This window comes from Nilaparvata lugens, chromosome 2 (assembly GCF_014356525.2).
Source record: "Nilaparvata lugens isolate BPH chromosome 2, ASM1435652v1, whole genome shotgun sequence".
Lineage (NCBI taxonomy): Eukaryota > Metazoa > Arthropoda > Insecta > Hemiptera > Delphacidae > Nilaparvata > Nilaparvata lugens.
In genome coordinates this window covers 79,396,572-79,422,108 of record NC_052505.1, presented here as the reverse complement: position 1 = coordinate 79,422,108, position 25,537 = coordinate 79,396,572, and the positions used below count along the sequence as shown (strand labels likewise).

The 25,537-nt window shown below is 33.8% G+C and overlaps 1 protein-coding gene across 6 annotated transcripts in view; it reads right to left on the bottom strand.

Moving 5' to 3' along the window:
- LOC111057538 (ADAMTS-like protein 1) overlaps nucleotides 1–16,903 on the bottom strand; it is a 323,119-nt gene extending 306,216 nt beyond the window's left edge. For 5 of the 6 annotated variants that reach the window (XM_039421841.1, XM_039421845.1, XM_039421843.1 and 2 more), the window contains exon 1: nucleotides 16,769–16,899. The gene's annotated coding sequence lies outside the window, so the exon portion shown is untranslated. Of the gene's footprint in view, nucleotides 1–16,768 lie in introns of all 6 variants that reach the window. The other variant, XM_039421842.1, reaches the window with a different exon arrangement.
- Between the last annotated feature and the right edge of the window lie 8,634 nt (nucleotides 16,904–25,537).

Below are 25,537 nucleotides of genomic sequence, written 5' to 3'. Positions count from 1 at the left end.
CAAATAAGGGAGCCATAAGGTACTCATTTTTTATCAATTCACTATTCCAATGTCGAGCGATATGTGACTAAAGTTTCATTTGAAAATGGAAATGACAAAATTACATGCAGAGAATTTATTACAGTCCACACCCAGGGACTTTCGAAGTTTTAATTGCCTATTTGATTTCTTAAAGCGTGAAACAGTAGTAATGCATCGTGCATGTCAACACTAATCTGTAATAATTTGACATGTTTTTTATTGGAATTTTGCCATTGCTTGTCAGAGTGTTGCAAAAAGGTTTTATTACAAATCGGTCTTCAACAGCTCAGCCCTTGTAAATTATGTGCAACAAACTGAAGAACAATGAGATCCCAAACATAATTTTTTGTCGATAATAACAGGTCGATCACACAGAGTGGGCAGAAATCTTGTATCATTTGCTCTCGATGTGCATAAATTAGCGACTGTCAGAATAAAATATTGAATGCGAACATTCCTAACAATAAAATTCGCAGACATAACAGTTGGGGCTTTTTGGGTCATTGACATGATCGGCAACCCAACGAAGCAATAATTTACCATAATTTTTGGAGATCATATTCATGAACTGAAAAATTAATAATATGTTAATTCAATGCTCCATTTTTTTATACATGGTGGCCAAATATTCAGAGTGAGTGGGTTGACTTTGATTCCATGGATATTCTAATAAAGTCTGTTCAAATTTGTTATCCAATGTCATTCAACCAATTAATATAATAGAACGGATACAATTGAAAGGGTTTTCTATTAGATTGGAATATATTATTTTGAAGTATCAAGCGCAACGTCTGTAAAATTTCTGAAATATAAGTTTTTCAAGTTCAACATCTGAGTCAAATATCATCACAAAGAAGATTCAATAGGATATCAAGCATCTGAGCCCCAATGGTTTGAGGCTCATTTTTTTCATAAATAATGTTTGCATTATATATAATATAAATCCAACCAATTGACAATAATAATCATTATTCCAGATATTCTATCATGGTCTTGAATTCTAGATTTACTTGCACAATTCTCATTTTGTTGAATTTCGAACAAATATGTATTTTATAGGCTATATACTATAGTTTGATACACCAATTTCGTCCAATGTACTTTCCCTATTCCATGGATTATCTCTCCATAATTATTGTATTCCATCAGTTGAACTTTGCATAGAATTATTTCAATCCTCAGAAATTGAAATTATTAGTAGGCCTAAGCTCAGCGCGTCAGAACTCGTCATCATGATACGGCTGTCCACATTCCAATGTCATCCTGATATTATATGACAAATTAGTGCGTGGGAGCTGTGGATTCATAATGATATAACCTTATCGTGAGTCATCTTTGCTCATTCTGGTGTTGTCATTGGAAACTTTATCTTTCTCCAATAATCAGTTTCACTGCATTATGTTGAATAGACCCGAAGTCTTTCATTTAAGAAGTATTTGTTCCATATAAAATTGTTTGTATTTTTGGATCCTTTCATTTGAATGTTGATCTTGTATCACATCACGTTTATGAACGCTGATTCTCTTGTTTATGATTAATTATCGGGAATTAATTATCAGCTTCATATAATACAGCTTATACAATAGGGAGGTAATCCCTACATTATTATCCTAGCTCCAGATATATTTTCTTATCTTTAATGAGTGGTGGTGATCCAGAAGGTCAACTTCAAGTCCAGTATTCAGCAATGAGTTGAACATGTTCAAGAACCATAAATGAGAGTATAAAAATTGGACGTTTTGTTTCTCGGCAATAGAATTATATTTAATTATCATTTAACGAAAATCCCAAATTATATTTATGAGATCTATTTATAAAATTAGAATTATATTTTTTATGAGATTTATTTATAACATTATAATTATATTTATTTATGATCATAGAAGCATAGGAGTAGAATTTGAGTTCTTCTAGATCTAGATTGATTGGATATTGACAAAATTCTACTCATACAACTGGTTTGAATAATAATTATTTTCCAGTTTTGAATCAAACTTCCACTCATACAACTGTTTTGAGTCAGTTTTTTTTTCAGTTTATTCGCTAATAAGATACAACACGCAACTTGGAAAAAAAATTTCGAGAGTAATCAAAATTGGGAACCTGAGAACTAGAGTACCAGGTATCGAGGTATGACCCGATAAAAACGGCTCATTGAATATTCGAATTGGTTGCTCCTCATTGGCTCAGTCAGCTCGGTGTAATCACCCTTGCCGACATGCCTGACAAGTTTTCAAGTGATTGATGAGCTACAAAAGACGCTACATTTTATTACACAGTGCTTGAAGCGGAGCTAAGTATCTCACAAGTGTGGGGCTGAGCCGAGCTGTGAGTCAGATCTCTAGTTGGGTCATGGTAGTATATCCATTCTGAAGATCATATCTTTCAGACTTTTCGCTCACTTCTCGTAAACTTTAAATTTACATGGAAATGATCACCAGTGACATATAGGAGCGATTCGTCGAATTTCTACTCCTGAACTCGTTCAGTTATTCGCCCAAGATTATAATTATTGATTAAATTACAAGGAATGTATAAGGATGGAGTAATCGCAATTGAATTCAACATAATGGGGTACTTGAGAATTTTTATTCTATTCTAGCAATGGGCAGCAGCCCTAGGAAGAAAAATGGGTGAAATAATCTTTGCAAAGTTATCTGCTATTGGAAATAGGGTTGGATATGGTTCTAGGACTGGACTACAGATGCAAATAGTTCAATCATAGCATATATTATATGATACTCAGTAAATTACTTGTTACGAACTCACAAACAATAAATCACAATATTTTATTGTTGTGAAAAGAATGAGAATCAAGGCTTTTTATTCCTTTCTACGTCAAGTACTTATAAGGACATGCTCCTTCTAAAACATTGTTAGGCTAAATATTGTTTTCATGGTTTAAGTTCTCCAGTTTTCATTTTTATTTGAAATATATTGGAAACCCCCATTTGATTAGGCTACCGAATAGATTTATTTCTATAGAATAATCGAACAACATATTCCATACATTATATTATTATGATAAACAAATCGAGTAACCGGAATATGACACAGGAAGAAAGTTACTAATCTCGTGAGAATACAATATTGAATTCACGCTACACCAAGTAAAATATATAGAGCTTTGGAATGAGTTTTCATTCAAAATACACCATCGACCAATTGCAATCAACAATTACAGTAATTCCTTTGGGCATCAATTACCACTGAGTTTCCCTATATTGTTTTGTATGCTACTCCAAACTGCATTGATAAATGCAACGGAGAAATGAGAGAAACTGAATTTAAGTCAGGGGGTACCATGAGAATAGTCTGCAACAAATTATGTATGACTCATATTTAATGTAAAATTAGAGTACATAACAATGGAGAACGACTAATTGGTCAAAGCATTCGTGAGTGTGACCCACAATACAGTAATGTTATTCGAATTTAGGTTACAATTTATCTCTTTATGAGCCAATCCAATTTTCGTGGATTGACTTATATTCTATTATAATGTGTATGGAGCGAATTGGGATGTGAACATATTGTGATAACACAATTATTGCTTTGACAGGAGTGTGGGAGGTTTTCAAAATTGGTGCCCTACTTTCTGATGAACCATTTGTGTTGAAAGTCAGATACATAAAGCTCGACCAATATTATAATACCAATAGTAAGTTATACCATAGAGAAACAATAGCATAAGTTATTGTTTACGCTATTACGCTATTGTTTTTCTATATTATGATACCAATGTTATGTTATACCATAGAGAAACAATAGCATAAGTTATTGTTTACGCTATTGTTTTTCTATATTATGATACCAATAGTATGTTATACCATAGAGAAACAATAGCATAAGTTATTGTTTACGCTATTGTTTTTCTATATTATGATACCAATAGTATGTTATACCATAGAGAAACAATAGCATAGTTATTGTTTACGCTATTACGCTATTGTTTCTCTATGGTTATACTTCATACTCAAATAATAAACACGTTCATAATATATAAAAATATTCTACTATCTACTTACACATGAATTATTACAATACAAAATGTAGAGAAACCAGAACATACTATTAAGAGGAGGCTAAATAATGCAAATTTTTGAATTGAAAATTTCTTAATCATGTTTAGTAATATAAACTGCTTTCAATGTCCTGTAATCATTGTTTCCATAGGAAAGAGATAAAGGCCTAGTTCAATTCACGAAAGAATTATGTTTTCGCCCCACTTGGATGTAATGAGCTGGTTTACGTGCGTCATATGGAGGCCGAAAGTGATTGTTTTCTGACCAGGCCGGTAAAATTTTTACGGCCCTAGGGCTGTAAAATAACCTTGAAGGCAGCTGATTCTGATTTGATGTGAACGTGTTTACAAGATAGTTTATGAAACGAAATCAGTTTATGCTTCTGAATAAAGTATTTTGAAATAAGATGCTATCATTTTATTTGGATGAATGAAATACAAATAAGATATTATAAACTATTCAAATTCGATTTTCAGAGTAGGATAGAACTTCTAACCTAAACTTCCTAAGTCGATGACAACAAGCATTGTTGGCGTTGACATTCAGATTGGCCAAATTTCAAGTGTGCTAAAACAGCTGATCAAACAACTTTTCATTATTTGTGTTTATTATTCAATAATTAAAACATTTATAATAGTATAATCTTATTGTCATTTGAAAGAATAAAAAAGAATAAACTGAACCTCCCACATAATTGAACATAATCTTTTAGGCTATTTGGACAAATCAGAATAAAAAATAAAAATACTTGGACAATTTACTGATATTCAGATTACCTCAGATTTGCTAGAGCTATGACCTTCCACTTTTGCTTTCGAAAGTGCTTAATGAACAATTATTCTTATATATATATATATATATATATATATATATATATTATATATATTATATATATTGTTTATTTTTCTGTGTGACGAAAAATAGCGTTCGCACCACGGGCAAAAATGTTTTTTCGCCACACTTGGATGTAATGAGCTGGTTTACGTGCGTCATATGGAGGCCGAAAGTGATTGTTTTCCGACCAGGCCGGTAAAACTTTACGGCCCTAGGGCTGTAAAATGACCTTGAATAACAGCTGATCGTGTCCGATCTCACAAAAATCATAGAGAGATAATCTCATAATGACTGTATAATCTATATAATTATGTATCGTGAATCGCGGTATCATGTCTATAATATATTTTATAAATTACTGTTTCATAATTTAATATTTATTATTGTGTTTTTGATATCAAACAATAGAATACGATGATATCTCCATAGCCTCAACAATATAATGTTGGCTGCATTGTCCATTGTCAGAAAGGTACGTATCGCAAGTATTTAAAAGTGAAGAATCGAATTTGAAATCAAAGTACAATAATTGTATCAATATTTAAAAGTGAGGTAGAGTGATAATTTTTTTTTTTTATTATCGAATTCCACTTCTTAATGCAATACAATCAACAATAATAATAGGAAAATACAGCAGAGATCTAAAGTTTAAGGTAAGCCTACTGGTGAAACTCAGCCTTGACTGAAAAATACCTAGTAATTTTTCCGTAATTCATTATTAAAACTTTTAGATAATTTTTCTTCAATATCAACCATATAGAGAAAACATTAGGCCCACTCAAGATTGAATCTTCGAATGTTTTTCTATGATTTAACTATTTTCAGAGCAATATTTGTTGTGAAAATGCGGGCAAACCGGCTTCAAGATGCCGCTATACACTACCTATATTATAGTAGCCTACATACGTTACCTGACTTACAGGCCTCTATGATCAACAATACCCAATGGCCGAGAGCGTAAATGTGTGATACATCAGAACTCAAAGCTCAGTAAATTACAAACATGATCTAGGTTCGAACCTCGGTCAATGACATTTTTTTTGTCGATGAATTTCGACTTTTATTACGGTAGCCATTTTTTATTAGTTACCGTAATTTAAATTTCAATCAATTTTTAGATATATTTGAGACAAAACTGTGAAATATGCAATTATATTAATTTTTTAATCACATTATTTCAAAATAGTAATGAAAATACTATTCATCCATCTATCCATGAGATATTGCACCAGGCGCAAAGCGTGAGCTATAAAAATTCAAACAATTATTCAAAATATTAATAGTATAAAAATATTGTCACTATTGTAAATTATTAATTAGTAATATTGAAATTGATTGACAGTGAAAGTTGTCATAACCAAGATTTAAACTATCAAAATACGCTGTTTGAATTTTATTTATTTTCCAATTTCTTATATATTGGGAAGTTTTTTTTGGTGTGGCGAAAAATAGCGTTCGCAACACGGGCAAAAATTTTTTTCCGGCTCTCAATCTTTTCTAGTCCTCGGCCTATGGCCTCGGACTTGAAAACCGATTTCGAGCCGGAAAAGTCTCATTTTCGGCCCTAGGCGCGAAATATACTATTACATTTAGTAGTCAATACTCTCATCAAGTAAACGGCCTATAGATCTCGTACTATTTGAGATTCCAGGTATTTTTCAAGCTAAATCTTAGACTTATAAAATATTATAAATATTTTATAATAGGCTTATAAGACTTATAATAGACTTATATTGGGCTTACATAAATATTAGACTTCCAAAAATAGCAGATAAATAAGAATCTACTATCCGTAAACCGCAGTTCAATAGCTAATCATTTTAATGGTTGATAGTACAAATATTTAATGCTGAAGTGTTGAGTAGCCTACTGAACTACGCTTATGTTGAGTGATTGTTATAGCGTTGTTGACAACTTTAATCTGCATTCGGCATTTGCCAAAGTCGGATAAGGTCATACGGTGTCGATAGTGTGACTGATCCAGCAACATAGAATCCAGAATGACAATGTTGTCACTCGCTAAAGCTCTTTCTGTGTTGGATAAAGTTGGTGCAGATGTTGTGAGTTGACAGCGGAGAGTGGAAATAAACCACCTACATTCAACCATCAAGCACAATGAATCAATAGTATCTCCCGATCCAAAATATATCCACAGTATACCAAGAACTCATACATTATCGAATATCACGGAACATCGATGGGTTAGCACTGGAATACATCCGAGCTTGTTCTGAGAACGTGTATTGTAGTGAATAAAATTTGTTGACTGTGAATAGTGATGTTGAACGTCTTGTTTTTCACATTCACTGTGGTCTATGGAATTTGACGTATATAATATTGAATACCTTTTTCATTGCTGTGTAGCCAATTAGTTGATCTCAGAATCTCTTCCAACTCTATTATAACGTATTCAAGTGATAATTATTGTATTTAGGGTAATAATAGTGTAAAACGTATAATAATATAGAACATACAATGTATTCCAAATAGGAAATTATACAAATTAGAGGTATTTTCTATTCAAATTAACTATATTATAGAGTATAATAATTTAAGACAAACTCATATTTTTAAATTTAATATGAACATAAATCTTAGTAACCTTTTAAATTATTTTGTCACAACATGTTTCAGACACTAATACCATTTTCAAGTCATTATTTTTCAAGACTTGAAAATGGCATTGGTGTCTGAAACATGTTGTGACAAAATAATTTAAAAGGTTACTGAGATTTATGTTCATATTCATATTGAAAGTAGCCCTAAAGAAAAAAGTGAAACCAAAGAATTAGTTATAATTTGTTGCTTACAATTGGGAAAGAGGTTTTCTAGCGGCCAGAGTCATATCTGGTCGCACAAAATTAGTAAATCTATACATATAAAAGCGAATGGCACTCACTCACTGACTGACTCACTCACTCACTCACTCACTCACTCACTCGCATAACTAAAAATCTACCGGACCAAAAACGTTCAAATTTGGTAGGTATGTTCAGTTGGCCCTTTAGAGGCGCACTAAGAAATCTTTTGGCAATATTTCAACTCTAAGGGTTGTTTTTAAGGGTTTAAAGTTCGGCTTTTAGCATGTATATTCTTCTTCTCCCAATCTCTTAATTATAATTGAAATTTCCATTGGAATTTCCATATCATATGTTACTATAGAACTATAATCTAGATAGAGTACCTCTTCGAAACAGTTGTTAACTGGCAACTAAATTAATAATTTTGTCAGGTTGTCATTAAGTTGAGTTGACTTTGTTAGGTTGGCACCAAGTTGAAGATTTGAATGCATTTATCGCGGAAAAATTGATTGGGCACTGCTACTTCAATCCTGGGAATATTATATTACTAGCAGTCAGGCTCGCTTCGCTCGCCATATCCGTTTAGCCAGCCGTGTAGTCTGGACCCCGACTGGATTGTCCTAACAAAAAACAATGCCCAAATGAAAAATGCAGGCGAGCGAAGCGAGCCTGCTAATCTTATTCTTGGACGATCCAGTCGGGGGTCCAGGGGGCGGAGCCCCCTGGCTAGACGGATACGGCGAGCGAAGCGAGCCTGACGTCTAGTAGTATATAGTAACTTTCGATAATGTTAGCTCTCTCGTTGGAAAGGGGCTGGATCAGCTTCATCAACAGATAGTGTAGAGTTTCAGAATCACTCTCCAAAAGTTCGGAACTTACCTGGAACTATAGGTCCTTCATTCTATACTACTGTTCACTGTACGTAACTTATACGTTACTATGCTAATCCTATAGTATGTTAATACTGCTGTATAGTCCTGTCACTATTGGTGCATGCAATTTATATTGTAATAATAATATATTTTCATATTTCAATATATTATTTAAAACGAATTTAACAGGAGATTGAAAATAAAATAAAAAGTTATTGAATGAACTAAATAATGCTGAAGAAATTATAATTATTCTTGACATAAAAAAGCTAATTTTAAAATAGTTGAGAAATGTTTCTATCAGATGGAAAGATTATCACGGAACTGGATAAATAAATCATATGGGATAGAAATTCAAACATGAACTGAGTTTATTAACATAAGTGAGTTTTTGATCTTGGAGAAAACAAATAACAGTTTTTAAGAGTAAATTATGATTCAACTGTGAATTGTGATTCAACTGAATCAACTAGAACCGGTGACATCAGATACTTGTGGATGAGAAAACTGCGTGAGGTCTACTGTTCACAGAACTACTAGTTGAGAATGAGATCACCTCTGAGCCGATTATGTCAATTCATAAAGTTTTGTTTTCCTGATAACATTAATAACTCGTACTTTTCTAACGAAATTATTCGAATCATTGTGGGTTGGACTTTGGACACATATAGAACAATAATAATTATTGTCACATGAGTATACTCGACACATAATATGAAACATCAGTTATAAGTTTTGAACATGAGTTCAGTTTATCTTATCCAAAAAACTAAAATTATTCAGTATCATTTATCAGAGTTATGCTCATTTCGAGATTACACTCTCCCAGGTGATGAACTGGTTGGTATCCGATCAGCTCCGTGTTCGAAAAGCAGTTACAGGAAGCTGAGAATGAGAAATGCGAAAGAATTTGGGGCGAGTAAGTCAGATTTATGTTCGCAACGAACATTTTCTTGAAGCTTGTGCGATTACAATGGGACCTGAGAAATGCTTCCCGCCCTCAGAGTGTCGACTACCGAGAAACGGAAAAGGAAATATTAAACTTGTCCGCTTAGCTTCCGTGTTCAGGATAGGATTCGATCGTTTTCGATTTAAACATGGAAACTGGAATGGAATGAACGCGCACCAGAAGATATATTTCACCCAGTTTCAAATCCGACAACAGTCTCTTACACCTGCATCCAATACTCAAGGAACGTTTCGAAACGATGTTCGATTGAAATCTACTACGATAATATGAGAACTTTGATAATATCAAGTCAAATTATCTATAGAGTATATAATAAGAATAATAGATTGTATATAATAGTCATAAGTATTATATATTATTATTAGTTGTTTAGACTCTAGATGATGTATTATTATTTTTTTCCTATGCATATTGTTTCTTGGAAATGAAAGTTTATAATTGAAGACATGATTCAAATTTCAATTATAGTCATAATTTGTCAATTGACGGCTCGAATTATAATATACTCAGGCGAGGTGAACTTCCGTCAGGGACTCCTTACCAATAAATGCCATACGAATAACATTAAAATTAATCAATTAATTGATAATTATCTATAAATATCATTATATTCCATTCAATTCAATTTATTTATTTCCACACACATATACAAGTTTGATAAATATGAACAAAAAGAATGCATGCAAACATCAACAACAATACACATTAATCAAAATAAAAATAAATTGGTGCGGAAAAAGGTGGAGGTTTGAAGGTGTAAAAGTTAACAGGAAAAGTAGGTAGACGTAGATATGAAAGGATGGGATGGGGTAAGAAAAATAAGGAAAAGGATAAAAAATATGGGACCAGGTGGTAAAAATAAGATTTGAAGGACTAGATGATTTATAATGATAATGAATTATCATTATATAACTGTAATTATCATTATTATTTCCAATTATAACCATTCCAAACATATTTTCCTTTATCAGAAATACGATGATTCCTCTAAAATGGAGCAGTCAAGTGATTAGAATATTATAGGATAATAGCACCTGGAATCTAATCAGTTCCAAAGACTTCATTCAGGTCCGATGAGTGGGAGAAGCGTGAAAAGTCACTTGGAGAACGATCATTAAAAGTTTCTAAACAAGAACAACTTCTTGAAAACATCCTCGGCGCGCGAGAAGACTTCATGTCAAATAGCGACTTTCATGAACTATTAGCAAACGGGATATTATATCATTTTCGCACAATTAATCGATTCTTTTCAAATCGAAGAATTTTTCATCTTGAATAATCGAACCCCGTAGTCAAAGCTCATATTATCATTTGAGCTTCAAATACGGAGTTGGACTGAGGTCACGTGAATTATTTGAGTCTATGAATAAATAAAATGTCTATAAATGATTCTTTAATACATCCTCGGAGCAAGAAGACTTCATGTCAAATAGCGACTTTCATGAACTATTAGCAAACGGGATATTATATCATTTTCGCACAATTAATCGATTCTTTTCAAATCGAAGAATTGTTTATCCTGAATAATCGAACACGGTATTGAAAGCTCATATATTATAATTTGAGCTTCAAATACGGAATTGGATGGTAACGAGAATTATTATATGAGTCTATGAATGAATAGGATCTTCTCACTCCTAATATTATAATAGCATATTCATTCCGATCTCAAATTTGGAAACCAATGTGTACGTTCTGTGTACAGTGAATTGTTCCAGTTCCAATCGTAAATTGCTCCATCACGTGACTAGTGCAAAATGTTCCCATGGAACGCCATTTCAAAATCGTTGGTTTAAGCTCTTACCACATTCTATGTACACAGAACGGGCCCAATGTGACAAAACATTTTGAAAGGAGAATTGAGTTAAGAGAATTCCTAATAATTGAATGCCAAACATAATTTTTATCTTGGTTTCAAGTAAAATTTCAAATATTTTTAAAATTGTGATAGAAGTTTCTTGTTTGGTTTCGTGTTTTGGGAATAAATTAATTAGATAAATTCAAAATTCAAATAGAAACAATTTTTGTGACTCAAAATTTTGTGTAAATCAAAATCATGAACTCTATAGGCCTACGTGTATCCTCTGGACTGTTTATTTCAAATTAAGGTTGAAAGCAGTTTTGGGCGAAAGCCTGTTGTTTACACCTGGATGTTGTTTTCTATTGTCTATGAATGAATAAATAAATCCCGTTGCTGGTCTTCTATTCAATTAAGCATCAAAATCACTATTTCTGTCGATGTATTTGCCGCATTTATTAGTATTATCTACCTTTATTAAGAACATCTAGTTATAATACACATTTCAACAATGATGGAGTCGTGTCATAATGCATATAGTGTCGCTGTGTTAAACCCTGGAGAGTTTACACTTGTTTCAACACTCAAAACTGATTAATTCAATGAAGAGATGCGAAGATAAAGATATTCAAACAAATGTTTAAACGAGGTATTAAATAAGCCTCCACAGTCATTTCTGTTTATGAGCAGTCAAAACAATCTGCCCATTACCTGTTTATAACTAACACATTCACAGATCCAAAAGAAACGATAAATTTTTACCGTCGACCATATGTCGAGCTTTTTCAATCGAATCTACTTAGCAGCTTGATTCATTGTGCAAGATTGATGCTTTCATGAGCATGATTAGCATTAGGACTTTGCGTTGCCCAAGCATCACAAGTTCTAATTTTATATCACATTTGTGAGATGAATCGATGTTGGACTCTGATAATAAAACTATCAAGGGGCGTATCCGAAAGACATGCAGACTTGTGTTCCTTTTTCTTTGAGCTATTCAACTCACACGGAATTTGAAGGCAGGAATTTTTATACTTGGGCTATTCTTTCAGCGCCTACATGTGGCTCCTAATAAATATGTAAATATTCATGGGGAAATCACAGTAAAAAATCATAAATATCTTAACACTCATAGTAGTTGGCACGCCACACAGGCAGACACTCACACTCACACTCGCACACACGCGCCTGCGCGCGCACCATCCACGCCAGACAATCTGAGATGATCGAACTGCTATTCAGCATACATTACAAAAATAATATAATGATTTGATCCGAATGAGTAACCAAGGACCGTAAATGTGTTAATTAATCGTTTCGCCCAAATCTTCCACTAAATCAAGTCTTCATTATAATTTAACAGGCAGTTGATGAAATCAACAAAGCGATACTCACATGTCGATAGCCGATACAAAGTTGATTGCCTCTAGATTTTACCTGGAAATATGGGAGTGACTGAACCCAGCAGGCATCAATTATTATTTCAAGATGGAATGATTCGAAATTGGAAAAGACAGTTTTGATTGATGAGTCGCATCTCTCAAAGAGAATTTGCATAGCTGTGGAATGTAAAATAGCCTTCTCAAATCAATATTGCAGTGAATTCTGTGGAGTGTGGAGCTCAACTGAAAGAATTCAATCAGTATTCCTCTCGATGAAGGTTTTTTTCTCTTCACAAATTCACCGTAAAACCAAGAACAATAACTCTTGTCAGGGTTACAAAAACTAAGAAGATGCATTTAATTATGGTAGGGAATAGCGAAAATCAACGATAAGTAGTATTTTTGAAATGTGCTCTTACATCTCGATTATATATTTCCAGAGAGTATAGAATGATACAATAACATTCTCTCTGCATATTTCTAGCTCGAAAAGATATCCCGTCAGGTAAATTTCTCATCGACCTCGATGATACTTATATGTGAAATTAGTTATAGGTTTGACTGATGAGAAAGCAAGTATTGGTTTGGGTTATGAAATACCGTACGTCATGAAACAAAATTCACCCGTCAGAGATTAGAGAATCATGTCATCTCTTTTCCTCAAAAGAGTTTTCCTGTGCTTTCGTGATTTTGAGATGAATACGTACAGTTGTCTATGATTATTTCTCAACTCTACTCATGATTAATTTCTAGAAATAGTTCGATACGTATAGTGAAAGCTGAGATGATTAAATTCTCATATTCAACGAAGCGTGTATCAAAGGAAGATTTGTTGTATATTGATGGTTCATTCTAAATCCGAATGTATGAGATTGTAAAATGAACAATATGACATTAAATATTGTAGAATACAGGAGATACATTCTAATATTTGTGCGTTCCACTGCACCTCAGTTCTGAGCTATGGATTTTTATTGCTATTCAAAAAATTCATCCATAGCTATTCAGGCAAATTCAATTCAATCCACGTACTGTATAACATGAATACCACATGATTGCATATGGATCTTTAAACTTGGGATGAACCTATTCATCGAATGAACAACTCTAAAATTCCCTACAGAGCATCGATCTAGTCAAACATAATCTTCACACTATCTCATATAAAAAACTTTGAATTAGATAACTTTTTTCTGACACCAAATTTGACTGGTGCCAAAAAATTGTATTAAGCCTATATCAGTTCTCCTTGACACCTCATAGTAAAATTATGAGATAACAATCCGCAATCTATCTGCTCTCAAAGAATCTTTATTCGTCATACAAGGAAAATCCATTCCAATTTCAATGTGAGTTTCATAAAGTGACGAATGATTGTAAGATTACGGCTTCCATTGAAACTTTCCGATAATTCAGTACTGTATTATACCTACAAAATATTGCAATATAAGTACTGTATTACTAATAAAGTACTTGTATCACTTGAATTTTCGGAAAGATTCTATCTCTGCCAACATTGAACTAAAACTATCCATCAACATTACAAATATTGATATTGGAATAATGGGAATCATTACATCTCAAATAAACGCAGGATCATGAGATGAAGGAGTAGAAACGTATTAATTTCAACTCTGCATTCACTTTATAATCAATTTCGATTCTCATAGTGATGATTCCGTTATCCTCAACAATGAATATGGGTGAGATCAAAATTGATTGAGTGTTGGAAAGTAAACCAACTTCTACCAGAAATCAATAATAATAGATCAGAAGTAAGACAATATAGAATGAGAAGCAATTTCTATTTACATTGTGTTCTAAATAGGTTATAAGTTCATGATCGCTTGAGTAGTTCAATCGAACTTTCTTTCTGAAAGGTTTAATGCAACAAATCAGTTCAATGATATGTTCGAGAACACAGAAAATAATTCTCCCGGATATAACGGAGAGCGAAGATTTAGGATTATACAAATAAAATGGTTGAATAATTGTACTTTAGAGTAATTTGTAGAGTGATCAATGACAAAATTACGTATTCAAGAGATGGACTATGATGCTACTAGTTTTCAAATGTAGGGATTTCGAGTGAAATTTTCTGAATAAATCAATTGAATCGCAGGGTATCTCACTACCATTCCATGGAGAATGGGAAATATTGCAAAGTTCGCACCAAAATCGAGCCAGCCGACAGACAGTTTTGCGTTGGGAGGTAGGAGTCGCGAACCACCATCCCAAGCTCGTAGCAGCCATAAAGTAATCGCAATGAACTGCATTGACGTTATACGGTGGCATGGCGTGAGCAGATAACTAATTGCCTTCCAACTATGCAAATTATTGCCGGACCACCACGTTGCTGCGTTCTTCTCTATTTCGGCACCTCATGTTCGTTGAAACCGTTCTAGGTTGAAAACATTCCGATGAGAAATTGAAAGAAAACAGTTTTGGACTGTTGTTCTTCACCGCAAGTTGTATTTATTTATTTATTCAATGAAGCGAAAAATACAAGATTCAGAGAAGAAAAACCAGACTATTGATCAATGTAATAAACTAATGGATTAGTCATAAGGATGAAGATTCTTCATAGTTGTAGAGATATGAGTAGTGATGGGTTGAATAGAGTTATAAGTGATGAGACGAATTCCAGATCGACGAAAGTGAACTACATTAATACTGCGGAGTTTCTTGATCAACCTAAAAAGAGAGTTAGATATTCTCCAAAAATGTCAGGATTGGTTTCATCAATTTTATATTTCATATAATTTAGTTCTTCTTCCCTGATCTTCCGACTAGAAGAGTTTATCACTCTATCCTTCATCAAACTCCAAAAATAATATACCAGCTCATAAATTTGAGATTTACCTTCTGCAATTTTCATGTATTGAAATAATAACAATTGTTTTTTTATGATTCGTTTCAAAAATTGGGGATGAATTGATTAAGAATTCTTATATTGGGATCTTCTCTGATTATTGTCTGGTAATCGGGTCCTTCCCGAAATAACAATTCTGCATTCTGAGTCGATCATGTTAATCTTCATTTTCAAGATGGATATTGAAGTTCATTTCTCTGCTTCGGAACCTTATATGATGTTAGCTTGGAATTGATTCAATTGATAGTTGAATTGAATATTTAAAAGGGATGATTAATAGAGAATCAGGGGATTATGAGATTAAGACAGATGAATATTCAAGTTTCTCTAAGATACGGCGCCTGATGAAGTTCGTTCGAACTATACGTTTCGAACTGATACTATTAAAAGAGGAAATATTATTATTAAATTAATATAATGGACAAAAGAAATGATCATGGAATTGTATGAGTGGGAAGGAATGGATTATTAGTTTCAAAACTGATTCCTGATGAAATCGATTTTATTTAAAAATAACGTTGGAAAAACTATTAAGAGTTTGGAATTAACAGTAGGAGAATGGTAGATTAGAAGAGAATAATGTATTTTGAGCAGTAATTAAGGTGATATTGTGATATCCATGTTAATGAAAACACTTTGGATCTACATTAAATACTTTGCGTCTAAATGGTGTATTGACAACTTCAGGTGCTTCCATTGAACAGGTTTATAATGATTAGTTTTGATGATGCATTCCTATCGATTCCAGAGACTGATAACATTCTCTTGAATCAATTCATGAGACGAACCATGAGAAAAAGAACGCTTCATGCTTGGAGAATTGAGAAACAGATGGGAAGTTGTAAAATCTGAGAGGAATTGATTTGAATAGAATATATTTTGAAGAAGAATATTAGAGTTTAGTAGAATAATTGAGTGATTCAAGTATGAGGATAGTTAAATGGTTAGAATGCTTTTCTTTATTGCAATCCCATCTCTTGAGATGTTATATTCTATAGAAGAAATAATTAACCATATTCCCAAAGATTTGATTGATTTTTATCAATTATTTTTAATTTGATTTGCTTGTGTTCTGGTAGAAACAAATCAAGGTATCGAAAGAATGTTGCGATCAATATTCAAAGAGCCGAGGAGATTTGTAGAGAGGTGTAGAAATTAACATTTTAATGGATGTTTGGCAAGTGAGAGCTTACCTGGTGGTAGGTGTAGAAAAGAGACGGAAATCCACTGTGACACTGCGCACTGATAAAGGGTACCGCGAACACGTTGTGACACCTTCCACTGGACACACGACTAGATGCGAGGCGGTCGACGCTTGGCGTGAGAATGAGCAGCTCAGCGTTGGGCCATCGCTTCGCGCATGCGTGGCCACCCCTTCGTCCCAAAACTCTTTTTACTACCGCCACACTAGTGGCTACTACAGACTCACCCCCTCGTCCTATGTCTTGATCCGGAGATATCTTTAATTAATCACTGGCTGGCCAAACATCGCCTGGCAAATCGTCTTCGGACGACGACTCAACTTTGGCCTCAAGACGACCGCTAGTCGAATTTTGCCGACAGGGTGCTTTTCCCGCTAAACCGCTCCGCTCTTCTATCTCCTTTCATTATTCAGAGGTCTCCTTCTACCCTCCTCCGCCTAATTGGATCTCAATCGAATGTAATCTTACCTTCCTGTACTCTCCTATTATTCTCTCCCAGATACGAAATTTTTACAGAAGTCGTTTTAAGGTGAATTAGTATTTGTGAAGAAATTTTATTTTCACAGAAGGAAATAAATAGATAATGTATTTATTCAAATACTAATTAATATACAATTATTATTTAACGAAAATCCTAAATAAATGCTGTAAATCACCCCGATAACCTCTGCTACTGCAGACATTGACAACAGGGTTAACAGCTAGATGGAAATTCGATTATTATTCGATCGAAATTCGCAATAGCAGAGGTCTTCGGGGTGATTTACAGCATTTATTTAGGATTTTCGTTGAATAATAATTATATATTAATTAGCATTTGAATAAATGCATTCTCTATTTAATTCTATCGAATTTCAATCTAGCTGTTAACCCTGTTGTCAATGTCTGCAGTAGCAGTGACTTCGGGGTGATTTACAGCATTCATTTAGGATTTTCGTTAAATAATAATTATATATTAATTAGCATTTGAATAAATGCATTCTCTATTTAATTCCATCGAATTTCCATCTAGCTGTTAACCCTGTTGTCAATGTCTGCAGTAGCAGAGGTCTTCGGGGTGATTCACAGCATTTATTTAGGAGTTTCGTTAAATAATAATTAAATTTTATTTTATCATTATATAGATTACAGGTTGTTTATACTCGTAATCAAGTACCTATTATTCTCTCTCTATACGAAATTCCCTTCTCTTAATACGAAGTCTTCCATGATAAAATAAAATTTGTGAAGAAAGTATTATTTGATTATTATAATTATAGATTACAGACAGTGTATCCTTATTGTAATTACAGTAGACTATATGTGCGATAGTGGGAGGGAAAAATTACATATACAGTAATGTTCAGAAGTGTAGAATACACTCTTTACATATTCTCATTACAATATTATCGAATCGCAGACGGTATTGAGTCATGATGCTTTTTCTCTTCAACTTACGCGAGACACTGTATATGGACGTACTCAGTATGACAAGAGTAGCACTGAATGGCAAGAAGCTCGGACCTCGGACAAGAACTCTTCCGTGCAATAATTATGCACTTTATTGCATTCCACTCCATTGCTTGAAAACCATGTCCTGATAACCTGTGTTTTAAATTGTTTTAGAAAGATCAGTCTATGAAAATGATTTATTATATTGGGTTCGATTTCCGGGCTGACAAATAATGATCTTTGAATAGTAGCTCTCCTCGAATTTTCATCTAGCTGTTTACCCCGTTGTCAATATTTGCAGTAGCAGATGTCTTCGGGGTGATTTACAGCATTTGATTCGGATTTTCGTTCGAAAATGATTATTTATATTATTGTTTTGAGAAGGTTGAGACTTTTATTCAATTCAAGAGTGGAGTTCGAGCGTGAAACTCATTCCTGAGCACCCTTCAAATCAGTAACATATTATAAATTCAACGGGTTATGGAAGCAAACTTTCAGATTACGTTTGTTTGGTAGCATTCTATCACATGAGGTACTGTATTTTAATTTCTAGAGAATCTCACTTGACTGCTCATTCCATGTGAATTACTGCTTCAATAATAAAAACTAGATGTCGGTGGAATGGTAAACAAAGAGTTCACTCAACGAAGAGTACAATCATTATGTTCACTCATAAAATGCAGCCATCCCCAACGGGTCGGCGTCATAAGCCGGCTCACAGTATCAGAGCACGCACCCTGTACATTTACAACTACACCGTAAATATCATTTTTTGTGAACAGTGCTAGGAAGCTCTAGTCTGGTTTGATACCCAGTAGGCCTGCTTGTTTCTTCACGACTCATGATTATCTTTATGAAATTCCATTGTATCACTCACTATTAAAGTTTACATCCTATACTAGAGGAATGATCACGTTCTCAAGAAGTTTTATGTTGATTTTTAAAGAAGATTAATGGTTGAGAAAAGTGTGAATGGAATGATCGATGTAATGTATAGAAGTGTCATAGTATCAACCACCTTAATTAAGAGACACCTAATTTTCTTGAATTGAATGATCGGCTCTATCTATCTATAAATTATAGCAATAACGGCTATTATCATCACATTTTGTATCTTGTTTTCTTGTATCTCAACAGTATCATACGATTCATACGAAATAGAAACCTCAATTAAGAGACACCAAATTTTCTTGAATTGAATGATCGGCTCTATCTATCTATAAATTATAGCAATAACGGCTATTATCATCACATTTTGTAGCTTCCTATAAACCTGACAGAGAATGGTCACATAATAAGAAAACACAATTTTTTGTCTTCAATTATTCATTTATTTCAACTTAAACTCGAACAAGTATATACGAGATCATTTTTTACGATTTTCCTCATCAGAGTATTTAAGATGCAAGTTTTTTTATCGAGCTTTCCATAAAAAATCAATTTCTTTTAAAAATAATGATTGTCGAAATAAATAGTGAATTGGAAGATACAATTTCCCGATAGATTCCGAATCACTAGTTCAATGATGGAAGTACGGAATACAATAGATGAGCTTGGAGTTATTTGACTTTATAAGCGAAACAGATAGATGTAAGGCATTGGGAGCTAGGAGACAAATGCATTCAACTTGAAAATATCATATCTATCTATAGGCCTACATCAACTGGATCTCCGTTTGATTACTTTACAGTTGATATCATAACTTATCTCATCATTGACGTCAGAGAAATATAAAACAAACGATAGATTATGTTTCCTAGATTGGAAATCCCCACTGGGTCAACATTTTCTTAAAGAAGAATATTGGAAAAGAGAGTGTTACGTGAGAAAATCTAGGAATTGTCTGACGTCAGAAAGCCTACATAACCTTTCCATCTACGTAGGAAGATGGATAAGAAAACCGTTTTCGATCGAAACCAGAAATATGGCTGAATTGTTGTTGGAGACGGGGAATGAGGTGTTAACAATGGTGACTGCTAAATGAAAGCAGGACGCGAAGAGAATAGTCCATTGAAATGTGACATCGGCAATTTGTTCATTTCCCGCGGCTTAGAAGGAAAAAAGCGGCTGACAGAGGAGAGAAAAAAGAAACAAATGACTTGTCCGAACAAGAGATTAAACAGTGGATCCTATGCGGGAATTTCTCTATTTCAACGTCACTGTTTAATGTTGTTTAAGTATAATTTATCACTCACTGAAACCACTGGTGTAAATATCAGTATTTATGGAGTTGGGAATACGAATAAATTCACCTCACTCATATTTTTGAATTTATCTCCACATCTAAATGAGATGATGTTCAAGTACTAATGCACTAATTACAAATAATGCTTTATTCATTTATATTTCCACTCAAACGACAAATAACTCACAGTATATCTGTTGTATTCTGTAATTACTATTGATCCACTAGTGATTTGTTATCCATGTGAAAATGTCCAATTTCTACCTGGCATAAAACAGTAATATTGTGGATTATATGAGTATGAATAATCGTGAGAGTTTTAAACATGAACAGCAGTTCTGCTTGAATGAACACATAATTGATATAGTGAGATCCACGTTATAATGGCACTGTTTGATAAGCCTTGTCTATCATTCAACTAAGCGGATAGCGCTATCTCTTTCCCGCTTTGCTCTCTTGCCAGATTGTTTTTTAACAATGTAGAAATAATTTAACAAAATATTAAATCTTGATTATGAAAATTCATTATGAAATCATTGAAAAATTATAATATAATTATTATTGAACGAAAATCCTAAATAAATGCTGCAAAGACCTCTGCTACTGCAACTTCAGCTGCAGCTACTTGCAGTAGCAGAGGTCTTCGGGGTGATTTGCAGCATTTATTTAGGATTTTCGTTCAATAATAATTATATATCAATTAGCATTTGAATAAATGCATTCTCTATTTAATTCCATCTGAAAAATTATAATTTCTTGCTTGATAAAGTATAATTCATTATTTTAAACGAGAATGAGTAGTTAATATTACATCAATAAACAGGTATCAGAAGGCATTGACAAGACAGAGGATCGGCAACGTTGTTCTCCTATCTTCCTCCACTGCCATTATAACGTGGACCTCACTAAAGTTCTGAAGAACAGTCAATGACTAAGAGAATTATTATTCAGCTGAATGTTGAGATAGAGATAGACTATAGACTAGAATCTAGTTCCCGAACACAAAGCAATTACTACGTACATTGTTGTCGTTTCCCATTATCACCTAACTATAGTTACTGAGAATGATTAGTTCTGCAAGAGTAGTCACAAAATTGAGAACTTTGAGGAGCATTCAATCACATTAACTGAATTGTTATAGAATTGGCGGTCGGAATGGAATCTAGTTTGTGAACACAAAGCAGTGCAGATATTGTTGTGCATGATAGGAGTTATCATGCTGGCTTGATGTTGTGCTCTACATGCTGGTTGTTGTGTGTAGGGTGAAGATGCTATCTGGCTGGCTCTGGCCGGGACATAATGGCACACATGACTGTGGTCGGGTCGGGCTGCTCCTTTCAAAGCGGAGGTGTGACGAGGCTGGAGCTGCATTCAAGTAGGGCTTGCAAAACTATGAGAGCTCGACCTTTTCAGATAATACTTTCTCTCTCTCTCTCGGCGTCACTCTTCCCCACTCACATACTCCCTCTCTATTCGAAGTCTCAGAAAACATGGTCCATTGCCTTCTGGGGCCTTTCCGCGCTTTTCTTAACCTCGTGCTCGTCACGTGACTACTGATTTATAGAAACTGTTCCAACCGAGCTCATAATAACAATGACGGCTTTTGGCTCTTTTAAATGGGCTTACAACACTCACAATATGGTAGCAGATCCTTGGTGGGTCTTGTATTCTACTGATAAAAGTACTACTGTATTTCTTTTTTCAACTGCTGCAGTAAATAAGATTTCTGGAGAAGTTCGATTGAACAGCCTGGGCTGAATACTCAAAACTATAATAGCCCGGCTGCCAAAAAACATTCGTTAGGTCAAATTGAGGGCCGGTTTCCGAGCTCAGGATTTAGCTAAGTTCTAGACTTTAAATTCTGAAAGGGGGCGTAGTCGCAGTTTTTATGATAATTTTCATTTATTCATTTAATCATAGACAATAGATACAATACAGGTAAAAACAACAGGCATTCGCCCAAAACTGCTTTAAACCTTAATTTGGAATACACGGTCTAGAGGTTATGTAATAATGATAACTTAATTCACACACTATTTTGAGTCCAAATAATCTTTATTTTCTCATTTCTATAATTGGAAACGTATTACCTTGACGAAATGGAACATTCCTAAAATCATTCAAAATAGCTGAAACTTTATACTATTTTCTTGGACTGCGACTTAAGTGGACTGCGACTTACAGCTGGAGTCAGAAAATTGGCGTTCCGAAACCGGGCGGAGTCGTAGTCAAAGTCACGTTTAAATTAAATTTCGAAAAACTAGAAAATTGAAATAGATTTTAATATGATACAGTAAGTTGTATCCTTTCGAAAAACTAGAAAATTGAACCAGATTTTAATAGCTCTCTCCAATTTAAAATAAAGAGAAAATAGCGTGAAGTTTGCTATTTTGAATTATTTAGGAATTTTTCATTTCGTCAAAGAAAAAACATTTCCAATTATAGAAATGAGAAAATAGAGATTTATTTTGCTGTAAATATTTACTGCTACTACGCCCCGTTTTGGAAAGCCAATTTTCTGACTCCAGCTGTTTAAAGTCCAGAACTTACCCACATCCCGAGCTCGGAAATCGGCCCTAGGAGTACCTAAAATTGTAAACTCTGACACCGCCAGACCTAAACCAGCACGATCGCTCAATATCATCTGTTTGACATAATCTTTTCAATCTAATACGATTTATAAAGACGGCAAAAACCGTACGTCCAAAAATCGATGTGTATGTAGCTAGCTTTATTGTGCTGTTTTGTTTATCAATCTATAGTAGTTTCAATATCGGGGCACCGAGCTTCCCTCGTTATTTTTATTTATTGATAAACAGAACACAATTCTCTAAGAAGATCGTGTTTATATTTTTCACAGCTGGCTTTACGTCATCTTATAAATTCGGGGATGCGATATTTTGATTTTTCACATACTCACTCGCTCACTCACTTTTTTACTATTCACAGATGACGAAAATCTCAGCTGTTTCATCCAAGGATGAATTATCCTTTTAATGTCGTTCAGCGAGTTTTCCCAAGGATGAGACCTAGTGCAATCGAATTTTTATATCATAAACCTTCTATGTTCCAAATTTCGTGAGAACTGTTAGAGCCTTTTCCGAGGTACGTTGAACATAAATAACCATAAATAGATATAACCAAATATAAAAATACAAAAATTGTTCGCTTAACATAATAGGATAAAAAAGGCAAAAAACCCTACGTCCAAAAATCGATGTGTTTTGTTTGATCAATCTATAGCAGTTGTTAAGACAAATCGATGGTTGCAATTACAGGAGACCAAAATTATCAAGATAATTATAAAGATAACTAAAAAGGTGTATTTCATTACTAACAAGGTGCATTCTCGCATCAGAGGTTGGAACAAGGAAAGGATAAAGACACCTACCTCCACAGGTTTTCTAACTACCCTTGAAGTAAATGTACGTGTAACAGTAATGTGCTTTTTAGATGGTAGCTTGCACCCTACTACCTTTTTTGTTGATACCCGCCCAAAAAATGTTCAGAGTACACCTCTGTAGCCTTATATAGCTATATACGTGTATGATATGCCTCACAAAACCACATCAATACTCTGCTGAAAAAGCGAAATTAAAATTCAAGGCAACACCTTCCTGCTCTTGGCCGAAATGAAATGAGAACCCTGCCGGCAAATTACGCTATTATGCTTGCTACTTATGCATTTAGATTCTTACTTATCAGGAAGCTCTGCCCCCGTTAATTCTCCACGATCACAGATAGCAGGATTAAATTTTATAATGTTGGCAGTCTTATAATGGGAGGATTCTTGTTTAAATAACGATATTATAGCGACATTTTTGGTAAGCTCTTTATTGATATCAGCTCAAATTTGTATTCCATGTAATACGAGTATAATTATATGGATGGGTACATGAGTGCCATCTAGGGAGGAAAGAGAAAGTGTCATTGAAATTCTTTAGGGGAGGGGGAATTATTGTTGGGAGTCGTAAGACTTTTCACGACGTTTTTGCAGGTCTGAGTGCTCAATTGGAGGGGATGATGCGTCATTGTGTTTAGGGGGGGACACTCCTGAGTTAATACATAACATTAAATATGTACTATGAAATCCTTGATAAGCCCATTGATAATATGTAATTAAAACATTAACACAAGCAAATAAAATTGAAAACAATGGATATCCTATAAATAGAAATCAATTTAATTGTTGTGAATAGAAAAATTTAATTAAATTAAATCCATAAAGAAATATAATTAAATATAATCAAAAATATACACCTTTCGTTGAAGTTTTAATCATGGTTGTTGACATTTTTTTTCTCTAAACTTCAGAAATTAAAGTCTTGGAGGACAAGATATATTTCTCCTTGAAGGCAAGAAGACGGAGAAGATGATGGCTACATATGCCTTTATTTTCGCAATAACTCAGTATAACTGAGTTGGAATAACCTCACAACATTGAAGAACTGTTCTCCAACTGGGGTAACCTGAACATGAAGTGTAATAAACACTCAAGTTTTCTAAGAAATGTATCTATTTCCTTTTCAGAAATATTGGTATTTTGACTTTCAGCAATGTCATTTGAGTCATTTATCATCCTCGTACCTACAATTTAGAATAAAGAATATCACATTAGTTATCTCATCACAAAAGAGATTCAATTATTACCTTATTACTTACAAGGAGGGTAAGGAAAGTGGCATTGTTCTGAAGACCTAGAGAATCTGCCTCGGAGTCCGAGGATCAGAATAAAGAGTATCATATTAGTTATCTCATCACAAAAGACATTAAATTATTACCTTATTACAAATAAGTAAAGAAAGGCTTACAAGTAAACTAAGGAAAGTAGCACTGTTGTGAAGACCTAGAGAATCTGCCTCGAAGTCCGTATGCAAAGGAGGTAGCGCCTCTTATGATAATCTGCAGCTTTATTACCATTATGACAACAGTTTATCTTCAGGGTAAACAAAATCCTTCAACATTCCGAGAAGGCCTTACTCAATGTAAAGATTCTAGCAGAAATAGACCTAGTAATAATACCGATTATCCGATTAATTAATAATGATTAAATCTATTTATCAATAAAGAATTAATCAATAATATTTCATACTCGATTCGTACGGCATATTCAATGATAACGTGAATTCTTCTCATTATGGAGC